Source organism: Cygnus olor, chromosome 12 (assembly GCF_009769625.2).
Source record: "Cygnus olor isolate bCygOlo1 chromosome 12, bCygOlo1.pri.v2, whole genome shotgun sequence".
Taxonomy (NCBI): domain Eukaryota; kingdom Metazoa; phylum Chordata; class Aves; order Anseriformes; family Anatidae; genus Cygnus; species Cygnus olor.
In genome coordinates, this window is record NC_049180.1 from 307,389 (window position 1) to 328,621 (window position 21,233).

The 21,233-nt window shown below is 39.1% G+C and overlaps 1 long non-coding RNA gene across 20 annotated transcripts in view; it reads right to left on the reverse strand.

Moving 5' to 3' along the window:
* The window catches only part of LOC121076989, a 110,962-nt gene that overhangs the window by 62,767 nt on the left and 26,962 nt on the right, over window positions 1–21,233 (reverse strand). For 17 of the 20 annotated variants that reach the window (XR_005823838.1, XR_005823850.1, XR_005823843.1 and 14 more), the window contains 2 exons: window positions 6,086–6,169; window positions 1,852–4,713 (listed from right to left, as the gene is read on the reverse strand). This is a non-coding gene — a long non-coding RNA (uncharacterized LOC121076989). Of the gene's footprint in view, window positions 1–1,851; window positions 4,714–6,085; window positions 6,170–12,664; window positions 12,808–14,576; window positions 15,399–15,709; window positions 15,770–16,932; window positions 17,050–17,399; window positions 17,589–19,066; window positions 19,168–21,233 lie in introns of all 20 variants that reach the window. The other 3 variants (XR_005823853.1, XR_005823849.1, XR_005823846.1) reach the window with 3 other exon arrangements.

Genomic DNA, 21,233 nt, shown 5'->3' on the forward strand with positions numbered 1-21,233 from the left:
TTTCCCTCCTTTAAAGTGCTGATAACTTTCAAGGAATACAGTGGTTACTGGTTTAGAACCTGAGTATTGGCCACCACCCAATTTAAGAAGCCACAATTGGATCTCTGGTATCTTCACAGGAAGAAATGTCAGAACATGAGTCTGGCAACTGCAAAATCAAATCACAACTTTCTTTCACAAGAGACATCTGTTTAAAGTTAGAACATTAGTAAGAGTTAATTTAGGCACAGAACAGAGGGAAAGAACGAAATGTTTTAGGTGAAGAGCTTTCTTTTTTTTTTCTTTATTTTATTTTATTTTTTTTTTAACTTCAGACATCCCATACAGTAAACAGCAAAGACAGACATCTCCCTTCACATGAAGTAATTCTTTGTCTATTTTTTCTGTGGTATTGCCTATTCAGATTGAGGCTTTCTGTTACCATTTCATTACTTTTCAGTTCCATGTCACCATTCAGACATATGAACAATCCCCAGGTATTGGTCTCTCTGGAAGACAGCTTTGAATATATATCCTTCCAATGCCTCTCATGTATAGCCATACTGTTTCTTACTGCTCTAGAGTCTGAAACATCCTGTAGGTTTATTGATTCACCTAACCACGTTAGTGATTCACACTAACGCCACTGATCTTTATCTTTTGCATTCTTCCTGACTAGTGCATCAAAACTGGAAGTATGCGACACATTACTCTCCAACTGATCCGCAAGGTTTTAATACCACACAGTCAAAGTTCCCTCACAGCCACCATCTTTCCTTCAGTTGCAACTGAGAGAAAAGCATCCTGAACTCAGTAACCTGAATTATCAGAGTAATTCTGCTGCTCTTCAATAGACCACGCACGATGACTTCACAAAATGGTTGCTTCCATCCTGACCGGAGATCAGCTTCATGTGCAGGGAAATTGTCCACCAAGGACAATTGAGCCAAGAAGTATTCTGCACACTCCGATCTCTGCCACTGCAGGAATACAGATTGGCAGTTACTTGTAAACACCTCACATAAGGAGGAGTTCTTGAAATGGACAGCAAGGCCTACAGGATACCCAGGAGTAAAATGATTCAGAAAAACAATGCCACAGAAACATGGTTTCAACAGTTCTGATGGTTAGGAAATCATACCCTGGGTTAGCACTTTTGTGGTAAGAATATGACAATAAAAAGGGAATCTCATTTCCATGTTATAATCAGCAGAACTTGGATATTCATCTACAGAGAGGCTAAGCAAATCTATCTCTGCATGTGTAAACAAAAGCATGGACATGGTCACCTTTCAGCTTGAAGAGGGCTGTTGTACAACTGGGTCTAAACTCTACCTGACCCACTTTTGCACAGATTTTTGCAGTTCCTGCTGGAGTAAACGTTGATCACTAAAACATTTTCTCTGTAGGAATTATCTCCCCTATGAAACTTCCCAAACTAGAGTCAGTACATTTTGTTTTAAACTACTTTGTTCAGACACTTCACATTAAGAAATGATATGTACTAGAGTATTTCATGCATATTTTGCAGTAATTAAACAAGCTTTTAAATGAGCTACCTGTATGAACCAAAAAAAAGTTTATGGCATTAATTGGTACTGCAACAAATCCTTCATTATAATCAGTCACAGCTACCACGGAATAGCAAGTGATCTATGTCCAAGCCCTCTACTGCCATGTTCATACATCCCAGATGAACAACATCAGACTGCACAGGGATGTCTTGCACTCTTTTCTGTTGGCACTAAGACACATCATAAAAGAAACTGAATAATCACTGAGCTGGTGTTATAGCCCAAGGGTCAAAGTAGTATCTGGAACATAAAACAGTGAAGTTCAAGCCATTACTCCAATGAACACCGAATGACTTACAGAAATGATGTGGCTGGCATTAAAGCAGACTGCAAGAAGCTTGTTCAGGATAGCCAGCTCACTGACAGCCATGGCACTCGTGCAGGATGCGCAAGGCAGCAGCACCAGCCCCTGAGGCCTGAAGCAGGCAGGCACAGGCTCTGGCAACACAGAGGAGAGGCAAGCCAAGGCAGCACATTGGTTCTTTTAAATCTTCTTTGCATGATGCCTCTTCTCCATCCCCCACTTCCCAAAAGAAACTCCCTCCCTCTGCTCCTCAGGTGCACACTTGTCACTGCATAAGGCTTCTTCAAAGCTGCCCAAAAGTGTTTTCTCAAATTTCAGGTCCTGGAAACATACAGGAAATGCAAGACTGTTGTGTAGGCACATAGATTTCAAGGTTTACAATAGAAGATAAAACACAGCTAAATATATCAGAATCTTAATGCTTTCAAAGCCAAAAGGCAAGCAGCCTTTTCAAAATAATTCATGACTTAAAAAAGCTTAGGGTCAGCAAAAATGTAGGATGGTGAAGGCTCCCCAAAGTTTGCTCTTATACTTACTTTACCACAGGGAGTAAAGGGTTTAGCCAAAACAAATAAAATAGAATTCCCACAAGTTGCCTTCTTTTGCTCCCGCTTATGGTATCAGCGGGACAAGACACTGCAGCCAACTCTGCCAATGTCCCCTTTGGGAGAAACAGGAAAGATTAAAGAACACGTAAGTTGTAACATGCTTTTATTTTCCTACCTCATTTAAGTGAGTGCTGACAAAGTATTTCCTTGTACCTTATGAAAAGACAAATTCTGAAGCAAGTCTATCATTAGCCACATGCCCTCAAAAACTTGATAAATCAGCACACAATGGGATCTATACCAGGCGTTCTAGGCCAGCAAGCAGAGTCTGAGACCAAATGTCATCAAAAACATTGGTGGCACAGAGGACTGAGTTTAACTTTCACACAGAGTGGCATGCTCTGTGATACTCATTAGCTTCTAACATTTCTGTGCATGGTCTCAAGGACTGAAATTTAAAACACAAATAATCAACCACCCAGAGGCTGAGAGGATGCTAAGATTCTGTATCCTCTTCTGTGGAACAAGGACAGCTGAGAGACTTAAGCTAGCACACCTTGGCTCTAGTTAAGCCAAGAATTAGACGGAGGGCATTTTCAGCAACATGTCCTCGGTGTTATAATTTGTTTCTTTCATTCTGTCAGTGCTCAAACTTGTTGACCTTCCAATCATACTTGCCCTTTCTATCCTCATCTTCGCTTTCAGGGAGGATAGTGGTTTTATTACAGGGCAATTGGGAGTGTTCTTAGTATAGTCATTTGTCTGAGGCAGTTACTGCATTACTGTTACTGATCAAACAGTAACAGGGAGCCAGGACTCAGGTTAAGTGGCATTCCTACTTTTGGAATGCTGAAGGCCAAACAGAGGCACATTATCAGAGCTACGAAAAAATGTCTGCAAATTGAAAGCAACTCTGTGTACTGACTGCCTGCAGGTTCCAGCTGGGACAAGTCTCAATATTAAATGCATTTATACTAAATGTAAAGAAACTAAAGCAACGTTTATGCTTTCTGAGTAACATGAGAAGGCAAACAATGTAAGGAACAGGTCTAAAGTGTATAAGTATCTGCTGAAGTGATAGCTCCTGTGATGCATAAATGTAAATTGATTCACTGCTGTCTTCCTAATATAAAACTCTATACTAAGCTCCCAAACAGCTAAAAGACAGGACTACTCTAAAAACACTCATTCAAACGAGCCAGACTCACTTCTGACCAGTACAAAATTTAGATTCTATCTAGAACATTCATTTGTTTTTAAATCAGTGAAAAAGATACCAGTCAATAAGGATCACCTGCATTTCCACATCATACATTGCAAGAAAAAAGGTATGAAAGATCTCATCTAAACACTGTGTCACTGTGCTAATGCTATGCCCAAATAAACTCTGTCAAGCAGAAGAGTATATTAGTACAGGTTGAACACTCCAATAATACCACTGTGTGGCTTTCAATCACCTTAAACAGCATGCATGCTTGCTCAGGTCCTCCTGCAATACACCTGGTAGACGAGTACACAGGAGCTATTCTCATGGTGTAACAATAGACAGATAGAAATGAGGACCTGTACCTTTAAATTTCTTAAGCATTAAATCTGTGATGCAGTCCTGCAATTATATCAAGTTATTCTGCCAACATGAATCTTGGAGATACATATCCAAACCAGCAAAGCTGATTAGTAGTGTGGGAGCTCTCTGCATGCTCCTTCAAAACACAATTAAAAAGAGTTTTATTCAGAGTAACACAGGGGTTATAGGGTCAGAAGAGTTTCCATTTCAAAAGGCAGCAGGATACAAACTAGCAGGAAGGGGAAAGTAAATTACCCAGATTTAGTGCTAGAAATAGCATGGGTTTCGAAGGGAATTGAAGCTGGGCTTCAATTTCTTACCAAAATTTTATCTTACCATTTCTAAAGAAAGCAAAATAAAATAAATCAGTGCAAAGATAAACCCTTTTATGTTGAGACAGTGAATAACTATTGTCCCACCTACAAGTGCAGATTCTACCATCTTGCCTTGGGCTTCCCCATCAATTTCCACAAAGAACAGATAATAATCCTTTTGACTTTCTACATTTTAAAACTTGTTTGTTCATATGCTTAAACAGACATTAGTGTTAACAAGAGTCCAAGCATCTTATTATGAATGCTTCCATAGGACTGAAAGCAATCTGAACCTGGAGATATAAGAAAATATATGAAGTTATAGGACTCATGCCCAATTTGCTAAGAACACTGTTGTCCTGTCTTGCATGCAGCTGTTCTCTTGCATGGTCAGCTTCAGCTCCAAGTGTTTTCTTACTGTTGTGCTCTGTAAAAGAACCACACCTTTCTTAAACCAGCTCACACCAATTTCTGCAATGCACCTCAGACCAGTTCTTACTGGTCTATGAAAATCTAGTTTAAAAGGAACATCCCACATTCAGAGTAACTTGGTGGATGCTAACTAAGAAACAAACAGTAATATTTAGCAGGAAGTAATCCTGTAGTAAATATGTTACTTGGCTTTTATATATATATATATTATTTCATGAGATTAATACATAAAACTTTGTACCAGCTTTTAAGCTACTCACTTCAACTTAAAGAAAGGTTTCATTTAGTAACATGGGTAAGCCTCAACTCAAACCACAAAAAGCATGGTATTCTTGGATAAGGTTGCAAAATACAGTGCCTGCGTGTTTTTCCTTAGCCTTGCCATTTCAGTATGCCAGAGACACATATTCAGATGCTCTACTACTTACTGGTGCCTGTATGAGACCTGGCCAAGTTGCAACACAACAGACTAGCTGAGCTTAAGTGACAGCCTGTGTTCTTAATTTCTTGGTATTTATCAGGCGCAGTGAGACAAACTGGATTTTGTATTTAATTTCACAAAACCTTCCCCCCACCTCCTGTCCTGCAGCCTACAACTATTGCTTTTCCCACGCTTACTTCCTGAGCTCTGGCCCATGGGAAAGAGAACAAGAGGCAAAATGTTTACAAGCCACAGACTCGTCAGAAACTGCACCCGTCCAAAGGTTTAGTAGCAACGTTCCTTCTCTCTGTCTTACTGATATTGGAGATCCTCAGAAGTTTTCATTTTTAATTGTACCAAATCAGCTTATTTTTCAGACCAACTAATGGAGACACACACATCCAGTGGCTGTCTGTAGGGCCACACAATGTTTTTCACCCAAAGAACAGAGGCCATCATAAATAACACTAAAACCTTTGTGAAGATGACTGTCCTCTCCACAGCTTACAGCCTAGAGGCTTCATTATTGCATTGACCATAATTCAATTCATCCCTTCCTAAAAGGTCTATTTCTGCAACCAACCCCCACCCTTGAAAATACGTTCAACTAATAATTTCCGATTAATGCAGTCAATTACTAACTCTCCCCCAGACCCTCACTATCACCTGATTGGGCTAGAATGGAAAGGAAGCCACAGCTAACCAGGGAGGAATAGAAGTAGGGGTAAAATAGCAATAAAAAGTAATTACATAAAAATGCTAAACATATTACATCTGTTAGTTTTCTTAGCCCAGTGGGCTTGACAATTCCAGGTTTTTGCCATTGTCCACGCTCAGACAGACAAGAATAAGAGAAACAGGGAAAGGATCTTTCAATAAGATTATTAAATCAGCGCATGAAAAATAAGTCGTCATTACATTGCAAAAAAGGGAGAGAGAAACTCACTGAAATTTCTTTCTGCAGATTTGCCTTTGTGATCTGCAAGGTGCTGTTCTCCTGCTTACACTCTGTTACCCTGGCAACGTACTCCTGTAAAATAAAGATTATTAAAGCGCATATGATTATTTGGCCGCACAGTGAATGAGGCAGCCGCTTCTGAAATTCCTTATCAGAGAAATTCAATTTTAGGCCAAATTGTGTTTTCACTGCCTCTCAGCTTCTCCCTCCCCCCTGCAATACCAATAAAACCATCATCTCCCCAGCTGTACATGATATTTTGTCACTAACTCTTTCATGCCTTTCCTTTCCTATTCCAGGTTTTATTTTTATTCTGTCAAAGCAGAATGCTTTTCCCAATTTGTAGACCATTTTCTTCCTTACAGTTTTTTTTTCTTTTTCTTTTTTTTTTTTTTTTCTGTCAGCTTCAGCTTTTTCTTCCTTGTACATGCAGCTAGCATCAGTCAGCAACCTCATTGTGCTCTACAACAGCAGCAGCGAGAAAAGACAATCCTTCTCCAGTCCACACCGGGTATGGTAGTGTCAAATCCGTGGCTGGAGGAGCTCGAAAGATGAGGATGGAGTTCGGAGGGGTTGCCTGAAGTGTCAGCAATACGCAACTGCCCTTTCTACCTACACACTTCCTCAGGGATCCAAAACTGCTTTAGAGGTCTTGGCTGCCTCTGCCTGCAGTTTGTCTCAAAGGCATCTTTGGAGAGCTGGTGGCCAGCCCATGGAAATTTGTGACTAATGTTTTTTTCGCATCAGTTGCTAGCAACAGAGCTCTGTTCCAAACCACTGCTGAAGGTCCAGGCTGAAGGAGCCCTCCGCCCTCCACAAACGAAACCAGCATGCAGCCTTTGCAAGGCTCTACGTTTGCACAGCTATGGCAGCAAGCGTTCCTCAATATCAGATAAATCGCAGACAAAAGAGCCCTTCCTAAATACTTCCCAGGCACGTACACCGCTAAACGCAAAGCACCATGCGCAGATACCGCTGCAACGTTATTTCTACACCCTAAACGGGTTACAAAGCAAAGGCGCGGGCGGCGCCCCGGCCGGAGCCGGGCCCAGGCCCAGGCCCGCAGCGCGGGGCCGGGCGGCGCAGCAGGGGGCGCTGCCGCCCCGCCGCCGGTGAGCGCCGCGGGCCCCGTGGAGCCGCCCGCACAGCGCGGCCGGGGAGAGGCCCGAGGGGCCCGGGGACATCGACAGGCGCCTCGGGCCGCCGCCGGCAGCCTCCCAGCGCCACCGAGAACGGAGGGGAGAGCACGGCTGGATCAAAGCCGATGAAGTGCGAGGTCTTCCGTTTGAGAGGCTGCACAAATGAACTCCAAATTACTGTCAGAGACAGGGAAAGAATGGACGCTGGAAGGCACCGGACTTGTTGCTGTACTCCATCTTGCTTTAGCGTGGCACCTCTCCCGTAGCATCTCCTGAAAGCTATCGCCTTTCACAGCACTGCAGTTTTTAGTATCTTTTATTTCCCTCCTACAGTGTAATTAAAAAACAATGAACCGTTTAAGTAGATGAATGAAAAATAGAAAATTGAATTCCTCTGTTGAAGCCCCAGATCTCTGTATTCTGTTAGCACAGGGGGAGCGCACAGGAGCATGAGGAACCAGCTCCAGTCCCTTGGCTCCCTGGGAGGCTGGGGGCTAAAATTAACATGAAGATAAATGTATGTGATTCTGCTTCTTCAGGTAGTATTAAAAATTACATCGACTCCTGAAAGGAAATGAAATTGCTTCTTTTAATATTGAAGCTGTAATTGTTCCTATTTTTCCTCAATGTTTAATAACTGAGAGCCTAAGCAACTAACAGTCTTTGTGCAACTATTACTGGGCAACTACACTGCAACTGGGATGATAGAAAATTTCTGAAGGCAGTACAGTAAAGATGAAAGTGATTCTTAGAGCTAACGTGCTTTACTTTTTAAAGATGGAACAGAGAGGAGGCATAATTACCCCAGAGTTAGAAGGTCTGAGTTCAAGCCATGACCTACTGAAGCTTCCCATACCTCAACTTCTCCTCCCAGTCTTAAAATGAGGGGGATAGCTATTGCCTACCTTGCAGATAATTGAAAGGATAAATACCTCAGAGGCTGAGAGTTAGTTGATAAAATAGAAAAATGCCCAATATTGTCAACACAATGTACCCCAAATCTGGCCTCCAGGTTTGTTATATTTGGCAGAAGATAACTATGATCAATAAGAATAGGATAGGAAAAAAGACCAAAAGGCAACAAGTAGATTTCAACAGAAATAGTATACAAAGATCCCAGTTCTATAAAGTTAGTGATTTAAAATAGGTAATACAGTAATACAAGTGTGCAGAAAAAGCTTGATAACAGTTACAAAGATTAGACCAGAGGTCCTATCTTGGGTCTGATAGTGGACAAAAGCAGCAGTCTTACAAAGAATACAGGCAACAGGACAACATATATGATACGTTCCCCAGGTGCTTTTAAAGGCTTCCTCTGTTTGTTGCTCAGAATTTCCCAAATCAGGGATGGTATCTCCATATGCTAAAATGATGGAAAAAAATAGTGATAAGCATTAGAAGAGGTAGAACAATTACATACGATTTATTAAAAAAAGAGTTCTTACCTAATATCCCTGCAAGAAGTTGACATGACCCCAAAATATTTCTTTGGGTATCTCCATTGCATAGGTGCAATGGAGAAAGGATGCTGAGAACCCATCTAGAAGCATGCAGTGCTAGTACTACTGTCTGGTCTCTTACAAAACAGGGCAGTCTTCCAAACTAAAAACGCTGGACGTACAACATTACTGACTTACACTTTTCATCTTTTCAAATTGTTTCCCTCTCTCAGTGACACATAACACTACTTCCTTGGCTTGCATTGTTTCAAAGAACTGGTAAAAATACCACTTCTCTGTCAACAGGCTTTCCAGTACACTGGAGTTCCAGAATGAGTGATAGAATTAAACAGCTTACAGTCAAGAAAACCACTTTTAACAGGTTTTTTAATATTCAGAACATAACCTGTACTACTTGTATTTCTGAGATGAAATAAGTTCAACTTTTAATTAAAACTACAATAGGATACAAAATTGACTACGAAGCTACAAAGCTGATATAGATTACAGTTTTTTGGTGCTAGGGTACCCACGGATCACCTCTGGATCACCTAGAGCAAGTGACATTAGCAGTTATTTAGGAACTGGAGTTAGGAAAAAAATCTGTAGATTGAAACTGTACCATGGAAATAAGAAAATCTGTAAAGGATTTAGGGAAAATGGACAAACAGTTGACTGTAAATTCCCTGAGTGCCTATGTTTCTAGTGTCTGAACTTTTAAAAGGACACTGGAAAATTGGAGACAGTGCAGAGAAGACCCATAAAAATCATTTCAGAACTGGAATAACTGCCTCAGAATGAGAGACTTAAGGAGCTCAATCTGTTTAGTTTATTAAAAAGATCAAGAGATGGCTTGATTACGATGTATAAGTACCTTCAAAGGGAGAAAATACCAGGTCCTAAAGGGCTCTTTAATCTAACTGAGAAAGGCATAACAAGAACCAATTGCTGGAAGCTGAAGCCAGACCAGTTTAAATTAGAAATAAGGCACAGAGTTTTATAGTGAGAATGATTAGACATTAAAAAAGCTACCCTATCAAAGGAAGGAATATTATTCATCTTTTAATATCTTCAAATCAAGACAGGATGCCTTTCGTAAAGTAAGGCTTGAGTTTTAAAAAAATGGCTTCATACAAGGGTAACTGAGTGATAGTGAATGACTTTGAATGACTTATCATAGATAAGGAAAGCCCTAACATCTTAATTTGGATTGAAGGCTTGAAATTTGGCAGCATATAGCTTTGGCAACAGGTACATGCCGTTTGCACTGTGTAAGAAAAATTGCCTACATCTGGCTATATTATTAGCCTTAGAGAAATATCAGATTGCATATGCCAATCAGAGATCTGATAGTTTAAAAATTGATATCACTTCTCATTATTTAGTACATTCCATCTCCTGAGAAGGCCACATGCTGACCAGACCCATAGCAATATCACTATAAACAAGTCTGCTGAAGCCCAGGGCCACAAGTATGAAACCATAAATGTAAATTAAGGTTCTGCATGATCACATAGATTGGCTGTAGCTACCAGCTATAGTTAAAAATACAATGCCAGCCACTGGATATGGAACTGGCTGCATTTTATTCCCTTTGCTGGGGATGGATGTTCCAGGACTCACATTTGCCTGAACATTCAAACTAATTCTAAGACCAAGCTGCTTGTGAGCAGTACTAGTTTCTTTGCAGTAACTGAGCATAACCTGTTAATCAGTTTTTAGACTTTGAGCTTTCAACCAAGCCACTTTTCTCAAGAATGCTATCGTTACCCTTGACTGGGCATACACATTGCTACAACAGTCTAAAATGTTTAATACATCCTGGTGTAACCACCCAGCAACTGTTTTTCTCAAAGCTAGAACCACGTCACTAACTTCATTTCTTAGTATCAGGGGCAAAATTCACTACCAACTTGTGCTAGCTTACTAACTGGTTCATGCAAACCAAGAGTAAATAATTCTTGAGATGTTCAGGCTGTTGTCTGGAGTAGCAACAGATCAGTCAGTGGTAATGACAGAGGAATATTTGAATATTCTCTGTTGAAGTAAGCTTAATCCTCTTGTAGTTTGCCAACAGCCCTGAGACAGGTAACAGGTTAGGTGAAGAACAATGCATTTATCAGTAAAGATGTACCATGACAGATCTAGATATTCCATGCTTAAACATATAGGTATTGGAAAGGAGGGTGTTAAGCATAACTGCACATCCATTGCTAATAACCAGCAAAGAAATACAAGAAACCGGAAAACAAAGCAGAATAGTGTATTATTTTAACTATAGAGGAGTTGCAGATTTAAAGAAGGCTAAAATATACCCTAGTATAGATGAGGAAGAGTTCTTGCACTTACATGATAATACAAGGAGTACAGAACTTCCCAGCAGCACTGCTTTTTTTTTTAAACTTTATTTTATATCTTTTCATTGTAATCCCTCTCAAAAGGTTAACAGTCTTCAGGATTCTCATTATAGAGGAAGAAAGATGTAAGAGCCTGGTCCTCTGAAGTTCCCCTTGTAGTCAGTTACCCAGACACAGGAATACAGATGCTTCAGCTTTGGGTCTAAGGCATGCTACTACAATTTCTAGCACTCTTGTGAAGACACGCAGAATGTGTACGCTGTACTGGAAGTGTGGATGTTTGATAAGTATTCCTTATACCAATGTGGAAACTGGAAACGGGTGTCTTGATGAACAAGAGGTACAAATCAATCTCTATCTTCACAGCAAGATGTTTACTGGCAGAATCATTGTGCTGAATGTGAACTTCACAATCAAAGCATCAGCTTTTCTAAGTTGTAGACCAGGTGTCCATTCCCCTTCATTCGTCTTTGGATACCTACTATCAGAGATGTGCTCCCTGTATGGCAAAGGACTGTATCCTGTTGGCTCCAGTGCTCTTTTTGAAAAAGGTCCTAGTGAGCAGATCCCTAGGAAATGAATAGAGTAGAAAGATTTCAAGAAGGTAAAGTGAAACAGGACATCCCCAGTTTTGGTATACAAGACTGATGCATCCATTACTGATTGACACTTCTGGCAATTCTGAATTATCACAGTGGGTGAATAAAGGAGAAGATAGCATAGAAGAGAGCAAGACATCTGTGGCATTTGAATGTGCCTTCTAGCACAATGAGTCACAGATGTAATCCACATACAAAGATAAAAATCCACTAATACAGTCTCCATGGAGGGCAATACAAGACATTTGCCCAAATGAAAAAGAACAGACCTTCCTCACCCAGCTCACCCCAAAAAGCAGGCAGGAACATTCCCAAATCTCTGAAGTGGTTTGGGAGACCTTAGAAGAATAACATTTCATCTCACCCTAGAACTAAACTGAGAAAGCCAATGAGAAGGCAGGTCTGTCACAACAGATTGCATGTCATTGAACACCTGAGTCAAGATGGACTTCTCCCATAAATAGCAATGCTAGAGGTAAGATATACTGCTTGAGAGCAGTCCAGAGAGATCTTTTGAGGATCCAAGTTATTGAGAAGAAATGCTGATGAGAAGGCCAAGGTGAGATAAGAGAAGCCAAGACATCTACTCTTAGTGATGGAAATAGAATGAGATTATCAAATACTTTTTCCTCACAGCACTTAGTCCCGGGATCTTTAGTGAAAGCCCTGGATTGCCTCAACTACATGTGGAATTGCACTGCAAAAGTCAGCTTTGTCAAATAGTCGTTATACTTCATCTGTGCTCAGTTTCATAAGAGGATGCTGGACTGGAGATTTTCAGAAAGTTTTAATTAGGCTCACAATTGCTTCTGTTTAATTGGGCTGCATTTGGAAGTGCTGCCAGGTATGAGACACCTAAGAGAACCAGAAGATTTTAATGTCTACAGCAGAACTGTCAAAGACAGTCCACTGAGAAAATAAGCATTGTCATAGACAGAAGCAAAGGCAACACAATATAATTACACACTAAGAAAACTGCAGCAAGAAGGATCAGTACCAATGTTTTTACTGAGGTCTGTACTGGGGCACTCACTGTTCCAGTCTCATCTCCTTGTGGTGACTAAATTCCTTCTTTGAGAAGCATGGAGGAGTTACTTCCAGGAATGGTAAAAGGAAATTCTTGCATGGTAGCAGTAAGTACAGGGATCTGAAGAAATGCATCTGTATCCATGTTCTCTGATAAGAATCAGAATAAAACCTGCTGTCATGACAATAGTACTGACCCAAGAGCCTGTGATGAAGACAACTGTGGAGAGGGGGGGCTCAATAAATACTCAGACTTTTTTGTGCTGAGCATGATACAAGATATGGAGCTGTGCCAAAGAAACACTTGGTGCTAGATGCCAAACCATCAGTCTGCTTCAGCTTTGGCAGCACCTGACTCCTGAAAGCAAGTTGCTGAAGGTGAAAAAGAATGGGACCAGTTCCAAGTCTACCACTTAGGCTTATCACCAGACAACCAGAGCCAGAGTTTTCTGAAGCAGTGCCAGGCACCCAGACTCACTCTTGAGCTTCTGAAGAAAGCCTTGAAGTTTGGGAGGCTTCCATGCAAGTGACTGGTGTACTGGGTCTGGCTGGGATGAAGTTAACTTTCCTTGCAGCAGCCCATGCAGTGCTGTGCTCTGCACATGTAGCTAGAACAGCACTGGTATCACACCAGTATTGTGTCTACTGCTGAGCAATACTGGCACATACAAATACTGGAGTGAGAGCATGGTTGTGGTGTTCAGCAGCCCAGCAAGGTAAAACCACCACAACTGGGAGCTAGAAGGTAGAATGGGATCAAGATCTTCCATCCCCAGTTTCTCTGCAGATTGGTTCTAGGGACACTTACCAGGTGAAGGAGCATATGACAATAGCATTATTTTATGAATTCTCATTGCCACAAGATTTAGATGCAACTTCAGTAGAGAGAGAATCTCACGGTTAGCATGACCAAGGCACACTCACTCAGTGACTGTACACTAGAATTCTCACACCAAGATAGAATTCTCACTCCAAGACAGAATCTGTGCTTCAATGAAGTTAAGAGAAAACTTTGAAATAGATATTAGTTGTGCCATGGTTTTACCATAGTCTGAAATGTTTGTTAGGCATATGACAATTCCATTTTCAGGGCTAAACTACTTTACATCTTCTAATCCAATTTCAGTTAACTCAGTCAATGAATGGCCCTTCTACCATTTACTTCATACTCCTATCATGATAGGTCTTATTAAATCCTGATAATGAAGGATATTACCTGATATCTGAGATATATTTTCCTTCTTGCATTATGATCGTAATACATTTCATTTGCATTCTTTAGGCCCTGTCCAAAGCAATTCTTCTCCATGGTTTCTGTTTATGCTCTTCAGATGCTTGTGGACAAGTATAACACTTCATTTATTTTGCCAAGATAAATATATCTAATTCTTCCCATATTTCCACGTAAATCATTACTTCCAGCCCTTAAACATAGCTTTACTCAGGAAAATTATTTTAGAAATGATGTTGCAGAGATCCATGGTTACTAATCTCACAGCAACTGTTCCATCATTTTTTCTAACTGCCAGTGTTTTGTACTAGCAAACTATATATATATATATATTTTTCTTTTGTCTGTGCACTCTTAAGTAGCAGCATGGAGAAAATCTTAGGTTTGTAGTGTCAAACATACATTTTCTTTCTTCACACTCTTTAGCTCCTTTTGAATTTACTTTTGCTATCTTGCATGCAAAAATTAATACAAAAAATCATTGAGGAATTTGCATACATGCAGTGTCACTATTTGTCTTCTCTGACCTGTGCATGTCAAACACCACAATTGTTGATTAGAAGCTACTGGTAAGAACCTTTTATTTATTTTTGGTATCGCACCTAGTATATATTAGGTGTTTAAAAAATTCTTCCTGTGAGTGCAAAACTCACGATCTTTAATGAAATGCAAGCAAACTGATACTTACAGTGGGTTTCATGTGACTGTGATTGAGCAGACTTAATTCTGTCAAAGATAGTAACAGAATAAAGACAGTAACAGAATAAATCCAGCCTGGACGATCCTAACTTACAGGAACAAGACACCTTAAATTATTTTACTTCAAGTAGATACTCATCAAAAGTTTACTGAAAATTTTACTTGTGTTATCAATAGAGTACTTATCAAATATTGACGCAAAAAGCCCAAAGGAACATGTGTAAACTGGCTTCTTCAGACAAAATCAAGACGATGACCTGAAGGAATTTAATATAGACACTAGGAGAAAAATTTGGTTACTAGAAACACTCTTCCAATGATGAACATATTCAACTAACTGACAAAAATCACATATGTACTTGGAAAGGAACAAAAGAACATAAAAGAAATGCCATACAGACTATGAAGACGACTGTATCAGAAGATTCAGCAAGACATAAAAAGTATCAGACAAACTGTATACCTTCATTTCAGTTTTATCAGAAATACCAGGACCTTAGTATGTTGGGAAAAGAACAGGTGAGAGAAATTTTTAAGAGGAACATATTTAACTGGATATTTTCATATTGGATATTAATATATTGGATATTTTCAACAGACCCAGTATACCAATTCACAGACCTACAGTGTTTATTAACTAATTTTAAAAAAAGAAAACCAAATCCAAATTGTGCAAATTTAAGTGAATTACAAAGCTTTAAAAAAAACTTGAAGTCCTTTAAGATTCATAGTAACTAGTCACCATTCTACTTGCTGCTGAGTACTGACCAGTGATGGTTTGTATGCTTCAGCAGGCATCTAACTAGTAATACTAATATATACAAACACAAAAAGGCTAGTTAGTGACTCCTCCTGAGGAATACATTTTGAATAACCTTTTCTAAGATAAAAAATAAAAGAAACAAAATAAATAAAAACTAAAAGTGTACCCACCAAAGCTGAGATGTGTGCAAATAAAAAAAGAATACAGTCCTCCAAGAAGTGCACTGTATTATTTCCCATAGTAAGATCTGTACATTGAAAGCAATGCTAATATGAAAAAACAAAGTTGCAGTTTATTACGCCTCAATGATCTCCAGAGTAAATTTGCTTAGTGTGCAAACTGAAAGATGATTTTCTCACCTTCTAGCTATGAAAAGCTGAAACTAATTCTGTGTTCTCTGGCCACTCATGATACAGTCTCTACAATCAAAACATAATTAACAACATTTCTAGCTTATTCATCATCAGCAACAGCAAAGTATCTACCTCCCTCTTAACTAACACTAATTTTGCAAGGAGAAAAGGGAGAGTGAAAGGCAAGAACAAAAGTGTTTTGAGGTCAAAGTAGGCAATTGCCATATCATTCAATAAGGTAGCCACTTTCTAAGTATGATTAGTTATAGTTAGAAGAAGAACTTCACTAAGGAAAAACAAAGGTCCCATCCACCTTTCAAACTTTCCTGGTTTTAAACTTGACAAATAGATACCATTCTCTCTTATTATTGACTCAGTCTTGTTCTGAAAGGCAAATGTTATGATTGTGGCACTGAGTACAGCTTCCACAGCAATAATGGCACAGAATATATTTTTAAAATAGGGTTAAGGCAAAGGGAATTGATGATGCTATTACTAACATCTGCAAGATGGTTATAGATCCTTACGCAGCTGGGTCTATGAGCAAACAGACGAGAAGGGAGACCAACAAGTAGAAACAGCTTTGAAAATATTTCCTACTCATGCTCAGACTTCAAATTAATAGCAGCTAAAGCAAATTATAGAACCTTTCCCCATTTTTCTCAACATTTCTTCCTCAGTTTTGTTTATGAATTCAACCTCTTCTGTCCTCCCAAAATTTGAAAAAACAAAGCACAAACAAAGGAAAATACATTCTCCTCCTCCTCTCCTCTAGAATAGCACAAGCTATTCTCAACATCAGGTCAATAACAATGAAACTAGGAGAAAGCTTTTCAATATTAATTTTTTTAAGTTAGTCCAATTAAAGATAATACCTTCAAACTCCCTTAAGCTGCATTTTCCAGATATTTTAAAACATTGGATGCAAAATGCTGATGATGGAAGAAGCTGAAAGCTAGCTGCCAAGCTTTGCCAGGAGTAAAAACTTTGTCCCTAGGGAACTGACTAGCAATTGGCCACGTGATCCAGTGTTACACCAACCTTTGTCCTATTCCAAGGGCTTCCTTTAATCCAATTGTTTAGATACAGCTTGATATCCCAGATCTCATTACCACATTGCAGAAGAACAGACTTTAAGTCCTGAATCAGGAAAGAAGTACAGACTACAAAACAATCAATTCGGATATTGTCTAAACCAAAGAACTCTACTAACAAAAACTCATCCTTACTTGGAGTGAAGGATGGACAAGAGTGATGGAAAAGTGTCAATATACTATCAAGAAACCATAAAGAAAAAGTCCAGAGTTCCTCTTCTCCTGCTCCAAGCTTTTTAGGCATGGTTTGTACTTCCATGTGAAAGAAACAGGGCCAGTGTCACAAGACCATATTCAGAGACCTATGCATTTCTATTGCAGCTGCAGACCATAACGTGTCACAAAAAAGCTTACTAATAGGTGCTCCACTTTCAGTGGTCTCTGTTAAGCAATTATTTGTTGTCCCCAGGTTACTACATTTACATTTCTAACTGTTAAAATATTGTCTAGAGCTATATTCCACATCTTCAATTTGAGGGGCAAGCTCAATATTTTTTCTTCCTGAATAATTAGGAGTTGTAATCGAATTTTATCAGGAAAGCAGAAGACAAGATAAAAATCTCAACACATTAGTAACTGTGCATACTATTTCTCAGACTTACCATTCTACACAGTGATTTCTCAGAGTCACAGGCTACAGAAGGTGTTGCACAAAAATGCATTTATACTTCTCTCTCGATTTTTAGGGCTACTATTATGATAAATCTTGGTTATAGTCCTACGGAAAGCGTCAAAAGACTGTCACAACATCCATCATTGAAAGAGATATCTGAGCCCTAAAAAGTTGAAGTCTTGAAGACAAAAACACAAATACATTAATCTTCTCATTTAGATGAAATTCAAATAAAATCTCAAATAAAATCTTAAATTAAAAAAAACAAAGCCAAGGCTTAAGTTGGGCCCTGAGACTGCAAAACTTGACAGAATGTGGAATGAAGGGAAGGAAAAAGTTCAAAAAAAGCATTCTAGCTGACATTCTTCATGTAGACTTAATGGTGAGACAGAAATCATGGATTTACTAAAATCTGTTTAGTCATGTTTCATGACATACAGTATATATAACATGTTGCATAAGACACTTAAAACCACTAGACAATATTAGGCAAGCTATTAAAGCTAGAAAAAAGTATGAAAGGCATGCAGCAGAAATAAAAGTTCACTGAAACTCTTGGAGAGAACTGTTTGGACATTGCATTTGCATCTCAGTGAGGGAGGGGACAGAAGAAAGGTCTAGTTTCGCCAGCGTAGTAAAGGGACCTCCTATTCCTAAAACTTTCCTTTGAGCAGAAGTACCATCACTAGCTTGAGACAGGAGAAAAGACATAGGCAGTTCCATTCCTTCCATTCCAAAGACAAAATACAGATTCAGAGTGCTCCCAAGAGCACTCTCTTGAATGATCAACCATTCCCCACAGACTGTAAGACAGGTATCAATTATTTTTCTGAATATCCTTCTAGACCCCATTTCACGCTTCCTGAATAAGAGGGATTTTATTTTTACTTATTATTCCTTAATGAATTATTCATTTTTAGTCACTGTTGAACCCATGTAAACTTGTAGCATCCACAACTGCAAAGTTCTGCAGCTTAATCACACAGCATGAAGAACCACCTCCTTATGTTTGTCTTGAACCTCACACCTTGTTTTATATGATGTTCCCTAGGTCTTATAATAGCATAAGTGGGTAATCATTTCCTATTCATCTTCCCCATGCAACTAATGGATTATAATTCATCATTCCCTTTTCTACACCGTCACCCATAAAACGTTCTAGGCCCAGAAGTGTCAAGTTCTCAAATTCAAGGGACAAATCTTACACAACAGCTCTGAAACTACAAGTTTGGTGCATAGTTGCAGCCAAACCATTGATCATAGTGACAGTGAAAGGATACCTCAGGGTAATACAGGGTTAAGTACGTTCTGCTAATGAATATGTATAATCTAACTCAAAACCAATGGAAGTTGCTAGCAAAAAGACTGATAAATCTTAGATGGTTTGCCAACTGAGATTGAAGCACTGCCAAAAAATATGCTTGCTTATCCACAATATATCTAAAACAGTTCAGTACTTTTTTTTTTTCCAAAAAGATGCTCTGGAGTTGTTTCCCTTCCTTGGAAGAACAGCAAAATGCAAGAGTCACAAAGCAAAAAATATGCACAGGTATGCAGAGTTCCTTAATAGCACCCTTAAAAAATCTTTTTAAAATTCCTTTTTTTTTCAGAAATACGTGCAGAAAATCGGAGTAAAGAATTTTTGATCTTGCTTACCGGAAGTCAAGGAAGAAAATACATAACCTTAAACTTTCCACATGAGTATCATTCAGTTTTCACTTTAGTGACTCAGCAGCGACTTTGAAAGGCTCAAATACCTGTCAGTATATATCAAAACAGTTAATCTTTGCAACCAAATCTATAAACATGCTACAACTCCACTAGCCATTTGGCCAATTAAAAGACCATGACTTTAAAATTGCATCCTCATTTGGAACTGTACTCAAACAATGCAGCATAGATTTTCACAGATGGTCAGGAAAGCTATGGATCAGAAGTGCTGTAACCTGGAACTTTCCACACCAGCAGTGTCACGCAAGGCTAGATGGAAGACTTAGATTTCTAGAGATCAAATGGGGATGCCTCCCTCATAGTTGAAATTCTGCTGTGGACCAGATTACCCCATTAGTCCTCCCATGTGGGAAAATGTACATCCCCCCCCCCGCCCCCCATAAGAACAAAGACCATTGATTTTTCTGTTTATAGAGAAGGAAAAGAACAAAACTCATGCAAAGCCCTCAGTCTTAAATAAGGGATTTTTCCCCTGAAACAGTTGCATCTCAGACTATGAAGCCTGAGTGTTCTCTAGCTCATGCCTGTGTCAGTGCAGTGACTTCAGTGGAGGTCTCAGTTATAGAAACTTCTTTTCTGGAGGAGGATGTCTGGCATCGAACACTAACTATCAGAACTGGCCATCTAACTGAAAGAGAGGCCACAAAGCTTTAATATATTACCTGATTTATACTGCTATTCATATCTATCAAACTATTTACAGTAAGGAAGAAAAGTATTTTGGTAGTTTCTTGGATGCACATAGAGCCTCTGTAGCATCCTGACTGACAGCAAATATATTTTACCATCATTGAAACAACTATTTGATGCAAGTATGAAAGGAATTGATGAACAGTTTTCTCAGTTACTGTGCGAGAGACCTGATAAAGCAGCAGATGATTTTGTAAAACATGTATTTACATAAAGAGCCTGCAAAGAAGTACAGCTTCAGATGAGTAACTTTCCTTTTGGCAATTCATCTCATAACACTGAGCATGATGCCAAAAGTCCTTGCAATAGTACATTAGGTCCTGTAGGATTCATCTCTGGAAGTGGACAACAGGTGTACCATGTGGTAGCACTATGCTTACGTAGAATTAAAAATTCACCAACATTCCCCAACACCTGCTTTGAGATGAGGACTATTATACTGCAAAACATTCTACTACTGAAACAGCTGTGTAACCCAGGATATTTAAGGATTACTTGCACCGAGTTTTAATTCAGGTTAATTTAATTCCTCATAAATTTGAGGAACTTGATCTATTTGCAGAGGGTGGCACAGACACACCACAAGTGTTTACTCCAGGATAAAAATATTTTGTTTAGTCTGAACATGACTCTCTAGCAGCTTACTAGATTTATCTGGATCATTTGCAAAGTTTATTGAAAAGTACACAAAAAACTCAGCAAAAAAATCCTCATACAAGACTACTGTTCACTAGACAGAAATGCCAATATTCTACATGTTAACAGCCCCAACTGAAGCAGTTTACTTAACAGGAGGAATTAACTTCAGGGCAGCTGGTCTCCTGAATGTCAATAGGCAGTAACTCAGACTTTTTTTTGTGTGTTATGGTTCAGGAAAAGGAATTTTTGAAAGTAGAAGACAGAATGAAATTGAGCACACTAGCCATTAATGGATGGATTCTAATACCAATTATTGAAGGTAATTCTAATATTTGTCTTTCAGAATATGGATTTCTCACAGAAGTTGTACAGGGCAGTATACCAGCAGTCACAAAGATTATAGGTAAGCTTTTTTTCCACCCCTTTTAAATAAGCAGGAAAACCAGATGTGAAAGAGCAACTCCTGATCCTCAGTTACCTGCCTCCTATAAAAACAAAAAAAATAACCTCCCCTCAAAACCACATCCACAGATCTGTGATGATCTGTAAGCTGGAAGAAAGTTGCTTCAAAGCCTGAAGAGTATCATGATTAAGAGAAGCTAGACAGGAAGAGTACACAGCCATTTTTTCATTCAGTTAACATACCATCCACCTTGAAATTAAAGGCTTCAAACCTTTACAAAAAGATAATTCTATACAGATTTTGCCACTGCATCACAAAACAAATACTTGTGTTAACTCAGCCTTATGACTTGAAATCATG